An 18403-nucleotide genomic window follows, 5' to 3' on the forward strand; every position below is an offset into this window, starting at 1 on the left:
TTTTTTTAAGAGAGAGTGAGAGAGGATAGAGAGAGAATTTTATTTTTAATATTTATTTTTTAGTTCTCGGCAGACACAACATCTTTGTCTGTATGTGGTGCTGAGGATCGAACCCGGGCCGCACGCATGCCAGGCGAGCACGCTACCGCTTGAGCCACATCCCCAGCCCTCCACCTGTTTCTTAAGCACACACACACACCTAAGAATTCACAGGCGTTTTGCTCCACTTCTGGGTTTCCGTTTTGTTTCTCTGATGAGCGACCTAGGCCACCCAACTGAGGTCATCTCTACTGGAGTGGAGTCTCCCTCTTTCCATCTCCCACACTGTCCTTCAGAAAGGAATGGCTCTCCGTGCAACTTTCTGGTCCATGCAAATTTTGGAATCAGCTTGTCCAGTTCTTTGGAAAACGCTGGGGTACTTGGATCAAAATGTTACTAAACCCATAGATCATTCTAAGGACCACAAAACTGAGTCTCCTCGTTTCCATGTTACTTCTCTGTCTATACAGGCCTTCCTTAATGTCTTTCATAAAGTCTCACGATTCTCTGTGTACATGTCGTATACAACTGTCATCATATTTATGCCTATCCCCCTTGTATTCCTGGTTCCTCTTGTATACAAATGCAGAGGACTTTGGGACATTGATCTATATTCAACTACCCTGCTAATTCTCAGTAATCCTAACAGCACACCTGAGATTCTCTGAGACTTCCCACTGGGGCGATTCTCTGCAAAGAGTGACAGTTTTGTGGTTTCCTTTCCAACTTTTACACCTTTTATTCCTCTTCCTTTTCCTCCTTGATCTGACTAAGTCCTCTCATGAAAGACCTGAAACAGAGGAAGAGGAGACCTAAGGATTTGCATCTTGTTGTTCTTGACTTAAAAATGCTTTTGTTTCCAAACTTCTCAGGTTTTCTGTATGTTTCCTGTAGCCCTTATCCTGTCAGATTTGGGAAGTTTCCTTCCATTCACACTTTAAGAGGGTTTTCTTTCATGATTGGGTTTTTAATTTTATAAAGGATTAATTCTGAGCTTGAAGGTTCCCAGATCACTCAGGAAATATGAACGGAAGCCCCCAGACACACAAAGCCGTGCCTGTTGTGACAGGGTCCTGGGGGGACTACCGGCCCTGCCAGCCAGGGCAGGGGGACAGGAGGGGCTAACACGGCCTCGGGCTGGTGAGGGTTTTCATGGTCCACTTTTCACCGAGGGTCTGACCCTTCAAGAATCCTGCTTTTCCAGTGGTTTTTGTTACTACTGGCCTCTCACCGGGTCTTATCTCTTGTCCCCAGATGACTGTTGAAATCCAGGTCTTTTGGTTTTTGAGGCGGGCCAAGACCCCAGGGTGGTGGCCAGTGCTTCCTAGTCTAAGTCACCTGCGTATTTTGAGTGTTTAACTTTCCTTACTTTCTTGGTTGTGCATTTAAGATTGGTGCTTCTTATACTTTAGCCTCAATTTCCAAATATTTCCCTGTGAGAGGGTTTTTAGATCTGTCATAATTATGGAAACCGAAGGCATTCGAAGGTTTTGTATTCAATGGCCTCAGGAAGATGACTTGGAAAACTCTGCAAGAAGAGTTTCAGAAAACTGGGGAGGGTGGAAAGCAAACTAGTGGTTCAAGAGTGTGGGCTGGGGCTGGGGCTCAGGGGTTAAGCACCCCTGGTTTAGATCCCCTGTCCCCAAAACAGGAGGGAGAGTGGCTGATTTCAAATAGGCAAATGCAGTCTTGTTATAAGAACAGATGAACATATCAACAGAAGGGAATGAGAATCCAAAATAAAATTTTATATTTATGATAGCTTGATTTTTTCTTGTACCAGGGATTGAGCCCAAGTGTGCCTAAGCACTGAGCCACTGAGTCACATCCCCAACCCTTTTTTATATCTAGAGACAGGGCCTCACTACGTTGCTGAGCCTGGCTTTGGACTCACGATCCTCCTGCCTCCGTTTCCCAAGCCACGGGATGACAGGTGTGCACCACCACGCCCAGTCTGAGCAGTTGATACAGATGTCAAGATAATTCCGTGGGGAAAGCCAGTCTTTTCAACAAATGATGCTGGGACAATTGAATGTCTGCATGCAAAAGAATGGAATTGGATCCCTTACCCTGTGCACAAAAATTAATTCACAGAGGAATCTAGAGCCAGGCCTGGTGGGACATGCCCGTGATCCCAGTGACTCAGGAGGCTGAGGCAGTAGAGTTCCAAGTTCAAATTCAGCCTTAGCAACTTGGCAAGACCCTGTCTCAAAAAATGAAAAACTAACTCAGTGGTAGAGTGCCCCTGGGTTCAAGTTCCAGTACACACACACACACACACACACACACACACACACACATATATATATATAGAGAGAGAGAGAAGGGGAGAGATAAATAAATAAAAGAGTTAAAATCAACCAGGCACAGTGGTGCAATACCAACTACTTGGGAGGCTGAGGCAGGAGAATCACAAATTCAACCTGGGCAACTTAGTGAGACCCTGTCTCAAAATAAAAAAGTGATTTTTAAAAAGTCAGGGGATGTAGCTCAGTGGCAGAGTGCCGGCCTAGGGTCCACAGGGACCTGGGCTCTATACCCAGTACCACACACACAAAAAGAGCCAAGACTCTAAAACTCTTAGAAGAAACCATAGGAATCCATTTAGACAGTCCGCCGCCTTAGATTAGAATTCTTAAGTATAATACCCACAGTGCAAGCAACCAAAGAAAAAACAGAAAATCGATTTTACCCAAAGTCAAACTTTTTGTGTGTCAAAAGACACTACCAAGAAAGCAAAAAGACAACGGAGTGGGAGAAAATAGTTGCAAACTATACATCTGACAAGGGACTTGTATTCAGAATCTATAAAAAAACAAAACAAAAACCTCTTATGACTTATTTAGTTAGCTTCTGTGTCTCTGTGACCAAAATATTCAACAAGAGCAACTTAGAGGAGGTGGAGTTTACTTGGGGCTTGTGGTTTCAGAGGTCTCGTTGCCCGAGCTGAGGTGGACCATCCTGGGGACGGCCTGGGGAAGGCGGCAGCTCAGCTCCTGGCGGGTCAGGAGGGAGGGGAGGGCAGGGGAGGGCAGGGGAGGGAGGGAGGGAGGGAGGGAGAGGAAGGAGGTACAGGGAGGAGGCAGCCATCCAGGGCACGGTGACCCCCCTGCTCCAGGAAGTCCATCTCTACAGTTATGACCCAGGCCCTTCAAACTGGGCCTGGACTGTCTAGACCCGGGTTCTCAGGACCCAACTGTTCACCTTGGAGTATTTCTGCACCACCAGGAACTCTCGGGAACACGTCACATCTAAACCATAATAATACACAGATGAACCATTAAAAATTGGCCAAGTATATTTTTGAATAGATACTTTCCCAAAGAAGATATGCAAATGAGCAATAAACACATAATAAGATGCTCATTAATTATTAAAGAAATGAAAATCAAACCACAGGAGATGAACTTTATGTCCATCAGATAACCATGATAATAAGAAGAAAAGACTAGAACAGATTTTGGTGAGGAAATGAAGAAATTGGAGTCCTCATACATTGAAGCCGAGAATGTAAAACGGGTACAGCTAGTTTGGAAAACAGTTTGGCAGTTCCTCAAAAAAAAAAAAATACAGAATAATCACATGACCCAGTCATTCTGCTCCTGGGTACATACTCAAGAGAACTAGAACATGTGTTTAGATAAAAACTTATGCAGTAATGTTCATAGTAGCAGTATTTACAATAGCCCCAAACGGAAACAACCTAAATGTCTACCCCCTGTTTAATGAATAAACAAAATGTGGTAGATCCATACAATGAAATATTATTCAGCCATAAAAAATGCAGTACTGAGACACTCTATTACAATAATGAATGAATCCTTAGAACATCACGCTAAGTGAAAGAAAGCACAAAATTCTATTTATACGAAATGTTCAGAATAGCCCAATTCTATATATTTTGACAGCCTTGGAAGGGGCCACTGGGAAGGAGAATCCTTCCACGGCATGCCCCCAGTGACCCATCTCCTCCAGCCGTGCCCCACCTGCTTATAATGACCACCCATCCAAACAGAAATGGACCAATTGGGTCACAGCTCTCGCAATCCAATCATTTCACCCCTGATATTCCTGCATTAACACAGCAGTTTGGGGAAATAAGTAATATCCAAACCATCAGGTGCATGGCCAAGCAAGCCCCGGTGCTGGGCTCTGAAACAGGGCATGCTGGAGAGGGGGAGAGGAGGCAGACCTCTCCCCAGAGAAATGCCAGGCACCTTGTCCCCTCCAGAAAACGGCAGAAGCCATGCCCAGAAGTCCCTCTGCCCACCTCACTGGACACTGATGGGTGGCGCCAGCCTGCCAATCCAGGGAAGGGAACCAGCCCCAAGCCACCCTCCTATCAGGTACCACGACTCCCCCTTTGATGGAACGTGATTTCATTTACTGGGTCTAAGTGAATTCTTCAACACTCTGTATCCCAATGGCGTTTTCTTCCGTCTTCACTGAACGAAACACCCCAGGTCCATCTGTTACTGTGGCCACTGGTTTTCATGTCTTATGGGGCATGTGGTTTGGTGCAGGACAAGAACACGGGACTGAGGACAACTGGACTGGCTTCAACTCTTAGCTGACCACCCACCTGGTCCTCGTACTTGGCTAAGGAATCTGACATGGGATCCTAAGCTGCGTCATCTTGGAGGAGGAGACACCACTCACCGTGAAGCAATAATAATAACTTAGTCAAGTCACCCTGGTGGAGCACTTAGCCTATTTCCCAAAGCAGGTCTGATAGGTAGACGTGATTAAGTGGTGTAATTAAAAGGTGCAACTTGGGCAGAGAAGACGCGCAGATCAGGAAATGATGTCTTTAATGATGTCTGGTCTGCAGCAGGGGATTGCTGTGGTTTGGATAGGGTTTGTCTAAAGGCTTACAAGCTAGAAGCTGGGTCCCCAATGTACTGAGAGGTGGTGGGACCCTTAAGAGGTGGGCCTGGCGGGAGGTGACTGGCTCAGAAGGGATCAACGCCCTCCTCAGAGCAGTGAGCAGATGGGGCAGAGCTGGTTACCATGACGGCAAGTTGATCCAGAGCAGGGCCACTCCAGGTGTTGGCCTTGCTGCTGCCCTAAGTGCTTCCACTGTGTGATGCCATCCTCCATGTGACACAGCCCTCTCCAGGTGTGATCATCCTCACTTGGACTTTTCAGCCTCCAAAACCATGAGTCAAAACAAACCTCTTTTCCTTATGAAGTACTCGGTCTCGGGTATTTTATCACAACAACACCAACCGACTACGCCAGGGACCCACTAAGTTTCCTTTCTCTCATTCTTCTTTCGAGATTGAGCTCTGTGAGTGCAAAGATTAAATCATTCACCTTTACGCAAGACGAACATTGGGTGCAATACCTTGCACCCAGTGGATACTCAAAAACCAAAGGCCTGGGTGTACTCCAGTGGATTACACCTCCACTTTCCTTCCATGTTCTCTCTGTACTTCCAGGATTCTCACTAGATGTCTATAGTCATCTTAGGCTTGTTGGCAAAATTCCTAGGGTCAAAATTATAATTCCTGACTTTCCACTCCCTAAGCCCCACCACCACAGCCTGGGGACTGAGCTGGTTCATTGCACACACGACACAGCAGCGTTTGGGCTGAGACCAGACCACGCCCTGTACCAACTTGAACCCCAACATGGTGCCTTCCCAAAAAGAAGATGCCTCCCGACAGGCCCCAATCCAAAGTCCTCCGAGGCTGATCACCAACCAAGGTACGAGAGTAGGTAGGGGGCCACCGTCCAGGGTGAGGGTTTAGTGTTAAAACTGCGAAAGCCCAGGGCAAACTGTGACACATGTCACCCTGCCACCAACTACAGCTATGACTTGCCCCTTCAGAGCTCTTACTAACTAGCAGGTTGGGAAAGCATATGGGAAAACCAAGGGAGAGAGCAGCAGCTGTTGGCTGAGCCTGAGGAATGCCGCAGAGACGTTCCGTGGAAGACGGCCCGCAGCTGCCTCGTCTCTGTCTTCCTGGATTCCGAGAAGAGAAACAGCATTAAAAGGGCTGGGGATGTAGCTCAGTGGCAGAGTGCTTGTCTAGCAGCCCTAGGTTCAATCCCCATTACCCCCACCCCAGAAAGGCAGGGAGGAGGTGAGAGGATCCGGAGGAGCTGAAACACGTGGTGAGTGACTCATTCCCTTCCACGTTCAAACGTTCACACAGAACCCTGCGCAGTGCACACGCCTGTGATCCCAGGGGCTCTGGAGGCTGAGGCAGGAAGATCTCAAACTCCAGACTGGCTTCAACAATTTAGCAAGACCCAATTTCAAAATGTGTGAAAAGGTCTAGGGATTCGGCTCAGCGCTCCTTGATTCAATCTGGAAGGACGGAAGGAAGGAAGGGAGGGAGGGAGAGAGAAGGAAAATATCCACATAGACCCACTATCCCTCCTAGGAACGCAGCCACCGCCACATGGAGACGTGTGTTCAGTACCGCCCTGCTCACAACAGCCAAGTACGGAAACAACCTGGGTGTCCACTAGAGGATGACGGATAGAGAAAATGTGCCGCATGCACACACACACACACACACACACACACACCCTCAGGGGCACGGAATGATCACACTGCACTCAGTCCCTCCACAGATGCTCCTCCGTGTCCAGAGCAGGCCGGGGACAAGAGCAGGAGCTCACTCTCCAGGGGAGCGAGTCGTGTGCCTGGGGGGACCCAGAGCTTTCAGTGAGGACTAGACGCTGCAGGACGCTGGGGCTGTGCGCCCCAGGTACCACTGAACTGAGGGGTGGGAGGGAAAGGGGGCGCACAGGAGGGAGGCTGAAAGGAGCCCAGGGAGGGGGCCAGCACAGGAGCCGAGAGGAGAGCAAGGCGGCCAGAGCGGATCCACCCCTGGGAGGCCTAGGTGACCAGAGTGGACACGACAACACATCTGGGTGTTAACAGGAGCACTCTGGGGGGGCTGGGTCCTGGCTCAGGGTAGAGCACACGCCTCGCACACGTGAGGCACCGGGCTCGATCCCCACCACATAAAAGTGAATAAAATAAAAGTGTGGTGTCCATCGACAACTCGCGAGGTCTGCGCAGCAGTGACAGGGGACACAGATGTGGGTGACCGCAGGAAGGGCAGAAGAGAGGAGTTTCACTTTCAGCAGACACTGGGCACACCGGGCATCATGGAGACAGTAAGGCCCCAGCACCCACGCTTCCTGGACAGCTTCCCGGCCACTACTGTACCAGGCCTGTCAAACAGGTGTCCTCCCAGACTGTGACAAAAGGGAACACGGCTGGGCATGAAAGCGGGGCACCCCACTCCCCTTCCTGACCAAGGGCTTCCCTTCCCCCTCCCAGAATCAGGTTCCAAGCCAAGAAGTCCTCTAGAGCCTTTAAAATCACTAACAGCACACTCAGGGTAGGAGTGACAGGCAGAAGGTGTGGGGTGACTCTTCAGCTCTGCACACTCAGGGGTAGATGTGACAGGCAGAAGGTGTGGGGTGACTCTTCAGCTCTGCACACTCAGGGGTAGGAGCGACAGGCAGAAGGTGTGGGGTGACTCTTCAGCTCTGCACAATCAGGGGTAGGAGCGACAGGCAGAAGGTTTGGGGTGACTCTCAGGCTCTGCACACTCAGGGGTAGGAGAGACAGGCAGAAGGTGTGGGGTGACTCTGAAGCTCTGCACACTCAGGGGTAGGAGCGACAGGCAGAAGGTTTGGGGTGACTCTCAAGCTCTGCACACTCAGGGGTAGGAGCGACAGGCAGAATGTGTGGGGTGACTCTTCACCTCTGCACACTCAGGGGTAGGAGTGACAGGCAGAAGGTGTGGGGTGACTCTTCAGCTCTGCACACTCAGGAGTAGGAGCGACAGGCAGAAGGTGTGGGGTAACTCTTCAGCTCTGCACACTCATGGGTAGGAGCGACAGGCAGAAGGTGTGGGGTGACTCTTCAGCTCTGCACACTCAGGGGTAAGAGTGACAGGCAGAAGGTGTGGGGTGACTCTTCAGCTCTGCACACTCAGGGGTAGGAGCGACAGGCAGAAGGTGTGGGGTGACTCTTCAGCTCTGCACACTCAGGGGTAGGAGCGACAGGCAGAAGGTGTGGGGTGACTCTTCAGCTCTGCACACTCAGGGGTAGGAGAGACAGGCAGAAGGTGTGGGGTGACTCTTCAGCTCTGCACACTCAGGGATAGGAGAGACAGGCAGAAGGTGTGGGGTGACTCTTCAGCTCTGCACACTCAGGGGTAGGAGTGAATGGCAGAAGGTGTGGGGTGACTCTTCAGCTCTGCACACTCAGGGGTAGGAGCGACAGGCAGAAGGTGTAGGGTGACTCTTCAGCTCTGCACACTCAGGGGTACGAGTGACAGGCAGAAGGTGTGGGGTGACTCTTCAGCTCTGCACACTCAGGGGTAGGAGAGACAGGCAGAAGGTGTGGGGTGACTCTTCACCTCTGCACACTCAGGGGTAGGAGTGACAGGCAGAAGGTGTGGGGTGACTCTTCAGCTCTGCACACTCAGGGGTAGGAGTGACAGGCAGAAGGTGTGGGGTGACAGTTCAGCTCTGCACACTCAGAGGTAGGAGAGACAGGCAGAAGGTGTGGGGTGACTCTTCAGCTCTGCACACTCAGGGGTAGATGTGACAGGCAGAAGGTGTGGGGTGACTCTTCAGCTCTGCACACTCAGGGGTAGGAGTGACAGGCAGAAGGTGTGGGGTGACTCTTCAGCTCTGCACACTCAGGGGTAGGAGCGACAGGCAGAAGGTGTGGGGTGACTCTTATGCTCTGCACACTCAGAGGTAGGAGCGACAGGCAGAAGGTGTGGGGTGACTCTTCACCTCTGCACACTCAGGGGTAGGAGTGACAGGCAGAAGGTGTGGGGTGACTCTTCAGCTCTGCACTCTCAGGGGTAGGAGCCTCAGGCAGAAGGTGTGGGGTGACTCTTCAGCTCTGCACTCAGGGGTAGGAGCCTCAGGCAGAAGGTGTGGGGTGACTCTCAAGCTCTGCACACGCAGGTAGGAGCGACAGGCAGAATGTGTGGGGTGACTCTTCACCTCTGCACACTCAGGGGAAGGAGTGACAGGCAGAAGGTGTGGGGTGACTCTTCAGCTCTGCACACTCAGGGAAAGGAGTGACAGGCAGAAGGTGTGGGGTGACAGTTCAGCTCTGCACACTCAGGGGTTGGAGCGACAGGCAGAAGGTGTGGGTGACTCTTCAGCTCTGCACACTCAGGGGAAGGAGTGACAGGCAGAAGGTGTGGGGTGACTCTTCAGCTCTGCACACTCAGGGAAAGGAGTGACAGGCAGAAGGTGTGGGGTGACAGTTCAGCTCTGCACACTCAGGGGTTGGAGCGACAGGCAGAAGGTGTGGGTGACTCTTCACCTCTGCACACTCAGGGGAAGGAGTGACAGGCAGAAGGTGTGGGGTGACTCTTCAGCTCTGCACACTCAGGGGTAGGAGCGACAGGCAGAAGGTGTGGGGTGACTCTTCAGCTCTGCACACTAAGGGGTAGGAGCGACAGGCAGAAGGTGTGGGGTGACTCTTCAGCTCTGCACACTCAGGGGTAGGAGTGACAGGCAGAAGGTGTGGGGTGACTCTTCAGCTCTGAACACTCAGGGGTAGGAGAGACAGGCAGAAGGTGTGAGGTGACTCTTCAGCTCTGCACACTCAGGGATAGGAGAGACAGGCAGAAGGTGTGGGGTGACTCTTCAGCTCTGCACACTAAGGGGTAGGAGCGACAGGCAGAAGGTGTGGGGTGACTCTTCAGCTCTGCACAATCAGGGGTAGGAGCGACAGGCAGAAGGTTTGGGGTGACTCTCAGGCTCTGCACACTCAGGGGTAGGAGAGACAGGCAGAAGGTGTGGGGTGACTCTGAAGCTCTGCACACTCAGGGGTAGGAGCGACAGGCAGAAGGTTTGGGGTGACTCTCAAGCTCTGCACACTCAGGGGTAGGAGCGACAGGCAGAATGTGTGGGGTGACTCTTCACCTCTGCACACTCAGGGGTAGGAGTGACAGGCAGAAGGTGTGGGGTGACTCTGAAGCTCTACACACTCAGGGGTAGGAGCGACAGGCAGAAGGTGTGGGGTGACTCTTCAGCTCTGCACACTCAGGAGTAGGAGCGACAGGCAGAAGGTGTGGGGTAACTCTTCAGCTCTGCACACTCATGGGTAGGAGCGACAGGCAGAAGGTGTGGGGTGACTCTTCAGCTCTGCACACTCAGGGGTAAGAGTGACAGGCAGAAGGTGTGGGGTGACTCTTCAGCTCTGCACACTCAGGGGTAGGAGCGACAGGCAGAAGGTGTGGGGTGACTCTTCAGCTCTGCACACTCAGGGGTAGGAGCGACAGGCAGAAGGTGTGGGGTGACTCTTCAGCTCTGCACACTCAGGGGTAGGAGCGACAGGCAGAAGGTGTGGGGTGACTCTTCAGCTCTGCACACTCAGGGGTAGGAGCGACAGGCAGAAGGTGTGGGGTCACTCTTCAGCTCTGCACACTCAGGGGTAGGAGTGAATGGCAGAAGGTGTGGGGTGACTCTTCAGCTCTGCACACTCAGGGGTAGGAGCGACAGGCAGAAGGTGTAGGGTGACTCTTCAGCTCTGCACACTCAGGGGTAGGAGTGACAGGCAGAAGGTGTGGGGTGACTCTTCAGCTCTGCACACTCAGGGGTAGGAGAGACAGGCAGAAGGTGTGGGGTGACTCTTCAGCTCTGCACACTCAGGGATAGGAGAGACAGGCAGAAGGTGTGGGGTGACTCTTCAGCTCTGCACACTCAGGGGTAGGAGTGAATGGCAGAAGGTGTGGGGTGACTCTTCAGCTCTGCACACTCAGGGGTAGGAGCGACAGGCAGAAGGTGTAGGGTGACTCTTCAGCTCTGCACACTCAGGGGTACGAGTGACAGGCAGAAGGTGTGGGGTGACTCTTCAGCTCTGCACACTCAGGGGTAGGAGCGACAGGCAGAAGGTGTGGGGTGACTCTTCAGCTCTGCACACTCAGGGATAGGAGAGACAGGCAGAAGGTGTGGGGTGACTCTTCAGCTCTGCACACTCAGGGGTAGGAGTGACAGGCAGAAGGTGTGGGGTGACTCTTCAGTTCTGCACACTCAGGGATAGGAGAGACAGGCAGAAGGTGTGGGGTGACTCTTCAGCTATGCACACTCAGGGGTAGGAGTGACAGGCAGAAGGTGTGGGGTGACTCTTCAGCCCTGCACACTCAGGGGTAGGAGTGACAGGCAGAAGGTGTAGGGTGACTCTTCAGCCCTGCACACTCAGGGGTAGGAGCGACAGGCAGAAGGTGTGGGGTGACTCTTCAGCCCTGCACACTCAGGGGTAGGAGCGACAGGCAGAAGGTGTGGGGTGACTCTTCAGCTCTGCACACTCAGGGGTAGGAGTGACAGGCAGAAGGTGTGGGGTGACTCTTCAGCTCTTCACACTCAGGGGTAGGAGCGACAGGCAGAAGGTGTGGTGTGACTCTTTAGCTCTGCACACTCAGGGGTAGGAGTGACAGGCAGAAGGTGTGAGGTGACTCTTTAGCTCTGCACACTCAGGGGTAGGAGCGAAAGGCAGAAGGTGTGGGGTGACTCTTTAGCTCTGCACACTCAGGGGTAGGAGTGAAAGGCAGAAGGTGTGGGGTGACTCTTCAGCTCTGCACACTCAGGGGTAGGAGTGACAGGCAGAAGGTGTGGAGTCACTCTTCAGCTCTGCACACTCAGGGGTAGGAGCGACAGGCAGAAGGTGTGGGGTCACTCTTCAGCTCTGCACACTCAGGGGTAGGAGCGACAGGCAGAAGGTGTGGGGTGACTCTTCAGCTCTGCACACTCAGGGGTAGGAGTGACAGGCAGAAGGTGTGGGGTGACTCTTCAGCTCTGCACACTCAGGGATAGGAGAGACAGGCAGAAGGTGTGGGGTGACTCTTCAGCTCTGCACACTCAGGGGTAGGAGCGACAGGCAGAAGGTGTGGGGTGACTCTTCAGCTCTGCACACTCAGGGGGAGGAGTGACAGGCAGAAGGTGTGGGGTGACTCTGAAGCTCTACACACTCAGGGGTAGGAGTGACAGGCAGAAGGTGTGGGGTGACTCTTCAGCTCTGCACACTCAGGGATAGGAGTGACAGGCAGAAGGTGTGGGGTGACTCTTCAGCTCTGCACACTCAGGGGTAGGACCGACAGGCAGAAGGTGTGGGGTGACTCTTATGCTCTGCACACTCAGGGGTAGGAGCGACAGGCAGAAGGTGTGGGGTGACTCAGAAGCTCTGCTGGCTCAGGGGTAGGAGTGACAGGCAGAAGGTGTGTGGTGACTTTGAAGCTTTGCTCACTCATGGGTTGAAGCAACAGGCAGAAATTGTGGGGTCACTCTTCAGCTCTGAACACTCAGGGGTCGGAGTGACAGGGAGAAGGTGTGGGGTGATTCTTCAGCTCTGCACACTCAGGGGTAGGAGTGACAGGCAGAAGGTGTGGGGTGACTCTTCAGCTCTGCACACTCAGGGGTAGGAGTGACAGCCAGAAGGTGTGGGGTGACTCTTCAGCTCTGCACACTCAGGGGTAGGAGTGACAGGCAGAAGGTGTGGGGTGACTCTTCAGCTCTGCACACTCAGGGGTAGGAGCGACAGGCAGAAGGTGTGGGGTGACTCTTCAGCTCTGCACACTCAGGGGTAGAAACGACAGGCAGAAGGTGTGTGTTCACTCTTCATCTCTGCACACTCAGGGGTAGGAGCGACACGCAGAAGGTGTGGGGTGACTCTTCAGCTCTGAACACTCAGGGGTAGGAGCCTCAGGCAGAAGGTGTGGGGTGACTCTCAAGCTCTGCACACTCAGGTAGGAGCGACAGGCAGAATGTGTGGGGTGACTCTTCACCTCTGCACACTCAGGGGAAGGAGTGACAGGCAGAAGGTGTGGGGTGACTCTTCAGCTCTGCACACTCAGGGAAAGGAGTGACAGGCAGAAGGTGTGGGGTGACAGTTCAGCTCTGCACACTCAGGGGTTGGAGCGACAGGCAGAAGGTGTGGGTGACTCTTCAGCTCTGCACACTCAGGGATAGGAGTGACAGACAGAAGGTGTGGCGTCACTCTTCAGCTCTGCACACTCAGGGGTAGGAGTGACAGGCAGAAGGTGTGGGGTGACTCTTCAGCTCTGAACACTCAGGGGTAGGAGAGACAGGCAGAAGGTGTGGGGTGACTCTTCAGCTCTGCACACTCAGGGGTAGGAGTGACAGGCAGAAGGTGTGGGGTGACTCTTCACCTCTGCACACTCAGGGGTAGGAGCGACAGGCAGAAGGTGTGGGGTGACTCTTCAGCTCTGCACACTCAGGGGTAGGAGTGACAGGCAGAAGGTGTAGGGTGACTCTTCAGCCCTGCACACTCAGGGGTAGGAGCGACAGGCAGAAGGTGTGGTGTGACTCTTTAGCTCTGCACACTCAGGGGTAGGAGTGACAGGCAGAAGGTGTGGGGTGACTCTTCAGCTCTGCACACTCAGGGGTAGGAGCGACAGGCAGAAGGTGTGGTGTGACTCTTTAGCTCTGCACACTCAGGGGTAGGAGTGACAGGCAGAAGGTGTGAGGTGACTCTTTAGCTCTGCACACTCAGGGGTAGGAGCGAAAGGCAGAAGGTGTGGGGTGACTCTTTAGCTCTGCACACTCAGGGGTAGGAGTGAAAGGCAGAAGGTGTGGGGTGACTCTTCAGCTCTGCACACTCAGGGGTAGGAGTGACAGGCAGAAGGTGTGGAGTCACTCTTCAGCTCTGCACACTCAGGGGTAGGAGCGACAGGCAGAAGGTGTGGGGTCACTCTTCAGCTCTGCACACTCAGGGGTAGGAGCGACAGGCAGAAGGTGTGGGGTGACTCTTCAGCTCTGCACACTCAGGGGTAGGAGTGACAGGCAGAAGGTGTGGGGTGACTCTTCAGCTCTGCAACTCAGGGATAGGAGAGACAGGCAGAAGGTGTGGGGTGACTCTTCAGCTCTGCACACTCAGGGGTAGGAGCGACAGGCAGAAGGTGTGGGGTGACTCTTCAGCTCTGCACACTCAGGGGGAGGAGTGACAGGCAGAAGGTGTGGGGTGACTCTGAAGCTCTACACACTCAGGGGTAGGAGTGACAGGCAGAAGGTGTGGGGTGACTCTTCAGCTCTGCACACTCAGGGATAGGAGTGACAGGCAGAAGGTGTGGGGTGACTCTTCAGCTCTGCACACTCAGGGGTAGGACCGACAGGCAGAAGGTGTGGGGTGACTCTTATGCTCTGCACACTCAGGGGTAGGAGCGACAGGCAGAAGGTGTGGGGTGACTCAGAAGCTCTGCTGGCTCAGGGGTAGGAGTGACAGGCAGAAGGTGTGTGGTGACTTTGAAGCTTTGCTCACTCATGGGTTGAAGCAACAGGCAGAAATTGTGGGGTCACTCTTCAGCTCTGAACACTCAGGGGTCGGAGTGACAGGGAGAAGGTGTGGGGTGATTCTTCAGCTCTGCACACTCAGGGGTAGGAGTGACAGGCAGAAGGTGTGGGGTGACTCTTCAGCTCTGCACACTCATGGGTAGGAGTGACAGCCAGAAGGTGTGGGGTGACTCTTCAGCTCTGCACACTCAGGGGTAGGAGTGACAGGCAGAAGGTGTGGGGTGACTCTTCAGCTCTGCACACTCAGGGGTAGGAGCGACAGGCAGAAGGTGTGGGGTGACTCTTCAGCTCTGCACACTCAGGGGTAGAAACGACAGGCAGAAGGTGTGTGTTCACTCTTCATCTCTGCACACTCAGGGGTAGGAGCGACACGCAGAAGGTGTGGGGTCACTCTTCAGCTCTGAACACTCAGGGGTAGGAGCGAAAGGCAGAAGGTGTGGGGTGACTCTCAACCTCTGCACACTAAGGGGTAAGAGTGACAGGCAGAAGGTGTGGGTGACTCTTCAGCTCTGCACACTCAGGGGTAGGAGCGACAGGCAGAAGGTGTGGGGTCACTCTTCAGCTCTGCACACTCAGGGGTAGGAGCGACAGGCAGAAGGTGTGGGGTGACTCTTCAGCTCTGCACACTCAGGGGTAGGAGCGACAGGCAGAAGGTGTGGGGTGACTCTTCAGCTCTGCACACTCAGGGGTAGGAGCGACAGGCAGAAGGTGTGGGGTGACTCTTCAGCTCTGCACACTCAGGGGTAGGAGCGACAGGCAGACGGTGTGGGGTGACTCTTCAGCTCTGCACACTCAGGGGTAGGAGCGACAGGCAGAAGGTGTGGGGTGATTCTTCAGCCCTGCACACTCAGGGGTAGGAGCGACAGGCAGAAGGTGTGGGGTGACTCTTCAGCTCTGCACACTCAGGGGTAGGAGTGACAGGCAGAAGGTGTGGGGTGACAGTTCAGCTCTGCACACTCAGGGGTAGGAGCGACAGGCAGAAGGTGTGGGGTGACTCTGAAGCTCTGAACACTCAGGAGTAGGAGCGACAGGCAGAAGGTGTGGGGTGACTCTTCAGCTCTGAACACTCAGGGGTAGGAGCAACAGGCAGAAGGTGTGGGGTGACTCTTCAGCTCTGCACACTCAGGAGTAGGAGCGACAGGCAGAAGGTGTGAGGTGACTCTTCAGCTCTGCACACTCAGGGGTAGGAGTGACAGGCAGAAGGTGTAGGGTGACTTTTCAGCTCTGCACACTCAGGGGTAGGAGTGACAGGCAGAAGGTGTAGGGTGACTTTTCAGCTCTGCACACTCAGGGGTAGGAGCGACAGGCAGAAGGTGTGGGGTGACTCTTCAGCTCTGCACACTCATGGGTAGGAGCGACAGGCAGAAGGTGTGGTGTGACTCTTCTGCTCTGCACACTGTGCGTTTGGAACAGGAGAACGACAGGGCGGGCCTGGGGGAGCCTTTCTCATCAGCAAAGGGAAGGGACTCCCAGGCTGCCCCTGCCTTCCCATGGGGCTCCTGCAGTCCCAGCAACCCGGTTAGAGGCGTCCAGGGTTACCCCTGCAAGACTCTGCGGCACGTAGGGAATTCTGGCCCCAGAGGGTCCGTGTATTGATCTCAGGGCTTTGTGAACCTGTTTGGGTTCATGGGCAGGGGTAGTTGAGGTGGCCAATCAGCTGACCTTACAACAGGGTGCTCTGCACAGATCCCACGTAACAGCGTTCCTCAAATGTGCAGAGGCAGGAGAGTCAGAGAAGGAGAACAGAAGCAAGGCCGAAGTGATGTGGCCTGAGGACTCTGAAGGTGAAGGGAGGCCCCAGCAAAGACCTGGTCAGCCTGGGGAAGCCGGAAAAGGCGGGGAACCAGGCCCTCCCATAGAGCCCCCAGGAGGAACGCAGCCTGGTGACACCTTGATTTTAGTCCAGTGAGACCCGTATCAGACTTCTGACCTGCAAAACTGCAAGTGTTGTCCCAGCCACCGAGTTGCAGCAGGGAACAGGAAACCCAGGCCCCACACCTGCGGAGTGGCTGGTCTATGCAGCCGGCTGTGGGGCTTGGCAGACGCAGCTCCAACACCAGCATGAAGGCCCTGTCACTTTTTGTCTGTAAGACAGGGATCAAAACACCTAGATCCCAGATCACAAGGGCAAAATAAGATGAGGCTCTCAGCCCCGCCACAGTGAGAGCGCCCTAAACAGCTGTCACCCGGTGATTTTTTTGTGGCTTTCAGTGGCATCTCCCTGATCCAATCCAGGGCTAAGCAAGTACTCTGCACCTATGTTCCCACTTTACAAATGGGAAACCCGAAGCTCAGGGTCATCAAATGATTTGCTCGAATTTATAGAAGATACAGAGGCAACCCCAAAGCCTTTGATCTCTTCCTACAAATAAGGAGACTCAAAGTCATTCCAAAGCTGTATTTTTCCTTTACTGTAAATGAAATATAAATTAAAACATTACATTTTAGAATAAAACAGAAATGCTTTCCTCTAAATTGTTCCCAGCTGTGGGAGAAAATGGCTGTAGCTGCAAATAAATCTAAATAAAACGAAAAGTGGTTAAGATAATTAAAAGACTTAGATATGGATGAATAAAACCCAAGAGGTTTATGGGCAGAATGTGGGCTGTAAGGTGTTAGTCCTGATTTCCTGGCAATCCCTGGAAAAGTCTATGGCTTCCTGAACAGGGCGGCCACCAAGACCGTCCAAACAAAGGCCCAGCGGTAATCTGTAAAATGCTTTTACTGGCCTGCCACGGCAAAGGAGCTAATGCACACATTGATTTAACCCTCATGGAGTAGCACGTCCCCATTTTACACACAAAGTCCTAGAGGCTCAAGGACAATAACTTGGTCATTTCTCCAAGACCACTTATTATCTATGTTCACAAATGGAGACGAAGCCTGTTTTGTGTTGAATATTATTTTTATTTGCAGATGGACACAAGATCTTTATTTTATTTATTTTTTTATGTGGTGCTGAGGATCCAACCCAGGGCCTCACACGTGCTAGGCGAGTGCTCTCCCACTGAGCCTCAGCCCCAGCCCCTTGGTGGGTTTGTACTCCAAACCACGTGACTACAAAGTCCTGAGCTTCCTTCCACTCTATAGCTTGGTCTGGAGGAACGTCTTATTTGTGTTTTTAAAGAGATGTAAGAGTATCTTACATGTTCAATAACAGATCAATAACACAGAAGAAAAAAACCACTTAAAAAGTTGGACAAAGAATCTGATACACAGCTCCAAAAACATACAAATACACACATGAAAAGATGCTCTACGTCTTTAACCACTAGGGAAATGCGAATCAGAACCACAATGTCACCACTTCTCCCCGCTAAGATGGTCATAAGCCAAAACAACAACAACAACAGCAACAAAAAGACTAAAACAGTGTCCAGGATTTGAAGAAACAGGAATCGTGGTATTGCTTTAGAATAGTTTGGCAGTTTCTCAAGTTAAAACAGTGAGTTACCAAGTGACCCAGCAACTACACTCCTGGGTAACTACTCAAATTACACATATCCACACAAAGATTTGTTCATAGCAGCCTTGTTTCTAATAGCTAAAAAGTGGAATGACCCAAACGTCCATTAACTGGTGGATACGTAAATAAAATGTGGTATATCTATTCAATGGAATGTCACTGGGCTATATAAAAGGAACCAAGCGCTGATACATACTACCACGTGGGTGAATCCAAAAAAGGATTCTTGGGAGGGAAAGCCAGACACAAAAGATCATATATTACCTGGTCACAATTATGTGAAGCTTCCAGAATGAACAAATCCCCAGAGACAGAAAGTACGTGAGTAGCTGCTCAGGGCTGGGGAGGGGTCATTGCTGATGGACGCCAGGCTTCTTTGGGGCTGATGGAAGTGTTCTAAAGTTAGATTCGTTGATAATTGTAAACACACTAAATACGTTTTAAATTTTAAGTATACACTTGAAACTCCTGAATTTTATGATGTGTAAATTATCTCAATAAAGCTTTAAAGAAAAAAAAAAGCCAAGATGTATTTTCAAGGTGAGCTGGCATTTCTCTCCTCTTCCCACGTCACCAGACACCACCCAA

The sequence above is a fragment of the Ictidomys tridecemlineatus genome, chromosome 11 (genome assembly GCF_052094955.1).
Source record: "Ictidomys tridecemlineatus isolate mIctTri1 chromosome 11, mIctTri1.hap1, whole genome shotgun sequence".
Taxonomy (NCBI): Eukaryota; Metazoa; Chordata; class Mammalia; order Rodentia; family Sciuridae; genus Ictidomys; species Ictidomys tridecemlineatus.